Source organism: Papio anubis, chromosome 5 (genome assembly GCF_008728515.1).
Source record: "Papio anubis isolate 15944 chromosome 5, Panubis1.0, whole genome shotgun sequence".
Classification (NCBI taxonomy): domain Eukaryota; kingdom Metazoa; phylum Chordata; class Mammalia; order Primates; family Cercopithecidae; genus Papio; species Papio anubis.
In genome coordinates, this window is record NC_044980.1 from 142,244,975 (window position 1) to 142,248,978 (window position 4,004).

A 4,004-nucleotide genomic window follows, 5' to 3' on the forward strand; every position below is an offset into this window, starting at 1 on the left:
ACCCCAAGGCTGTCTTAGCTATAGCTGAGCTGCCTTCCCCCATGAGTCTATCACTAAAAAAATAGTCACTAAGCCTGTGCAACTCATGTGCCCTTCCTCAAGCATTAGGAGTAAAGATGAATGAAGTCCGGCCTTGGGGAGCTTTGTCTGGTCAGAAGGAAATGCATGTTTGAGTAATTGCAGAAACACAATTGCAGAATCTGGCGAGGAAAGCACGGCAGTGAAGGCACAGAGGAGGCATGGGCCAGCTTTTCTCGTGGTGTGGGAAACTTCCCAGAGACATTTGAATTGGCTTCTGAACAAAGAGGCAGATTGGAGAAAGTGGAAGACATTTCTAGCACAGAGAAACATATGAAGGCAAGATGGCACAATGAATCCTGGGAATTGCGAGTGTATCTGGAGTGTACAGTGTGGGATGGAAATTGGGGCTGGGAATAGAAGCCAAGAGATAAATTTGGATAGCTTGGTAAGCAGGGAACAGATCACGGAATTTGGTCATTATCCTGAAAGCAGTGGGGGTGAGAAGGGGCACATTCAAGAAGAATCATATGGAGAATGAAGTTTAGATAAGAGCTACTTCAAGTGTTCAGGCAGCCAGGCACAGTGGCTCATGCCTGTAATCCCAGCACTTTGGGAGGCCAAGATGACCAGATCACCTGAGGTCAGGAGTTCAAGACCAGCCTTCGCAACATGGCAAAACCCCATCTCTACTAAAAATATAAAAATTAGCCAGGCACGGTGGTGGACACCTGTAATCCCAGCTACTCGGGAGGCTGAGGCAGGAGAATCGCTTGAATCCGGGAGGCAGAGGTTGCAGTGAGCCGAGATGATGCCACTGCACTCCAGCCTGGGTGATGAATGAGACTCTGTTTCAAACAAACAAACAAACAAAAAGAGTTCAGGCAAGCGATAGTAAAGGGCACATTCAAGGAAATAGTGAGATGGACTTGATAGAGGAGTCAAGGGTGGCTCCCAGGTGTCCTGCTTGTCCATGCATAGAAGGAAGGGCAGGTTTAGAGAGGCAAGATAGTAGATTCATTTGTAGACATAGTGAGTCAACTGGGATAATTAGCTAGCCCTTTCAAAGCATGGATTTGGAATTCAAGTTGCACAAGAGCCTGAGGTACAAGTTTATGTGGCAAATAACTAGAGCACACAGTGTAACCAAAGTGACAAGCCACCCGAAGGGTGGGCTTTATTCTACAGCCAGCTGTTAAACACACCCAAATAAGTTCTTGAGTCATCTTCCATGTTCTTTTGGGAAGCAGAAGAGATGGCAAGTCCTTGATCAACAGACAAGCCTGAGAAAGCACTTCAGTTCTAAAGTCTGCACGAGTAGGGAGCAGTGGCTCACGCCTGAAATCCCAGCATTTTGGGAAGCCGAGGTGGGCGGATCACCTGAGGCCAGGAGTTTGAGACCAGCCCCACCAACATGGCGAAACCCCGTCTCTACTAAAAATACACAAAAAAATTAGCTGGGTGTGGTGGCAGACGCCTGTAATCCCAGCTACTTGGGAGGCTGAGGCAGGAGAATCGCTTGAACCGGGGAGGCAGAGACTACAGTGAGCCTAGATAGCACCATTGCACTCCTGCCTGGGCAACAAGAGTGAAACTCTGCCTCAAATAATAATAATAATAATAATAATAATAATAATAAAGTCTGCATGAAAGTCAGCAAGAATTAGAGAAAAAAAGAAAGTTGGGCTGGGCGTGGTGGATCAAGCCTGGAACCCCAGTGCTTTGGGAGGCCAGCAGTTCAAGACCAGCCTGGGTAACATGGCAAGACCATCTTTAAAAAAATAAAAAAGAAGAAGAAAAAATTACCCAGGCATGGTGTTGCGTGGGGCAGGATTGGTTGAGGCCAGGGGTTAGAGACTGCAGGGAGCTCTAATGGTGCTACTGCACTCCAGCATGGGTGATAGAGCAAGACCCCATCTCCAAAAATAATTAAAGTTGTTAGATTTAGGCCTATAACACTGGGTTTTTGAAAACATACTTTTAAAACAAAATAAGAACTGCATTCGGTGGTGTGTGCCTGCAGTCACAGCTAGTTGGGATGCTGAGGCAGGAGGATCACTTGAGGCCAGGAGCTGCAGGCTTCAGTGTGTTGTTATGATCACACCTGTGAACACCCACTGCACTCCAGTCTGGGCAATATAGTGAGACCCTATCTCTTAAAAAAAAAAAAAAAAAAAAAGGCCGGGAACGGTGGCTCATGCTTGTAATCCCAGCACTCTGGGAGGCTGAGGCAGGTGGATCACCTGAGGTCGGGAGTTCGAGACCAGCCTGACCAACATGGTGAAACCCCATCTCCACTAAAAATACAAAATTAGCTGAGCGTCGTGGTGCATGTCTGTAATCCCAGCTACTTGGGAGGCTGAGGCAGGAGAATCGCTTGAACCCGGGAGGTGGGGGTTGTGAGCCGAGATCATGCCATTGCACTCCAGCCTGGGCAAGAAGAGCGAAACTCCGTCTCAAAAAAAGAAAAAAAAAAAAAAAAAGCCCTGGACCAAGTATTAATAAAATTCCTTTTACAGTTAAGATGAGGATTACAGTTCTATTTTCAAGAAAGTGAATCTGGGGGTCTTTTGCTGATTCCTTTTGGGGTTATACTGGTTAACAGTGAGGCCACTTTAAAGCTCTGAATCTATAGCCGGGCACGGTGGCTTACGCCTATAATCCCAGCACTTTGGGAGTCCAAGGCGGGTGGATTGTGAGGTCAGGAGTTAGAGACCACCCTGGCTAACACAGTGAAACTCTGTCTCTACTAAAAATACAAAAAAAAATTAGCTAGGTATGGTGGCACGTGACTGTAATCCCAGCTACTGAGGCTGAGGCAGGAGAATCGCTTGAACCCTGGAGGCGGAGGTTGCAGTGAACTGAGATCGCGCCACTGCACTCCAGCCTGGGCGACAGAGCAAGACTCCATTTCAAAAATAAAATAAAAAGCTCTGAATCTACAATTGGCATGTGGGTAAAACAAAGCAATTTTTTTTTTTTTTTTGCATAGGTTCAAGATAGATGTGACCCGACAACAGATCTTGAATAAGAGATAGCAGGGGTTTTTTTGTTTGTTTTTTGAGATGGAGTCTTGCCACTCCGTTGCCCAGGCTGGAGTGCAGTGGCACCATCTTGGTTCACTGCGACCTCTGCCTCCTGGGTTCAAATGATTCTCCTGCCTCCCTCCACCTTCTGAGTAGCTGGGATTACAGACGGCCACCACCATACCTGGCTAATTTTTGCATTTTTAGTAGATATGGGTTTCACCATGTTGGCCAGGCTGGTCTCAAACTCCTGGCCTCAAGCAATCCATCTGCCTTGGCCTCCCAAAGTGCTGGGATTACAGGCGTGAGCCACCGTGCCTGGCCGATAGTAGGGTTTTAACTGACCACAAATCTGGGTCAAAACTGCTGAAAGAAAGCGAATACTATCCTGATGTACATTAATATTCAACAGCAGCTTTACTGGTCACTTTTTTATGCTAGACTCTATGAGTACAAGGGGAAAAGGAGATACGGCCTTTGCCTTAAAAAAAACAAAAAAAAACAAAAAAAACCTTACTCTTTGCTCCTTATTTTTCAAGACAGGGTCTCACTCTGTCGCCCAGGCGGGGGTGCAGTGGCACAATCATGGGTCACTGCAGCCTCAACCTCCCGGGCTCAAGTGATCCTACCATCTCAGCCTCCCGAGTAGCTGGGACTACAGGCACACACCACCATGCCAGGCTAATTTCTGTATTTTTTGTAGAGATTGGGTTTTGCCACGTTGCCCAGGCTAGTTTTGAACTTCTAAGCTCAAGCAATCTGCCCACCTCAGTCTCCCACAGGGCTAGGGTTACAGGCGTGAGTCATCACGCCTGGTCCTCTCTTCTCTTACTTATTCCTACGCCACCGACACAGAGATATTGCCCCCTAAAAGTCAAACAGCTGTTGGTCATTTATGGGAAAGTTGCAATGCTAAACCCTCAGCAGATGGGCAGGTTATTTCTTGCTATGTTTATGCAT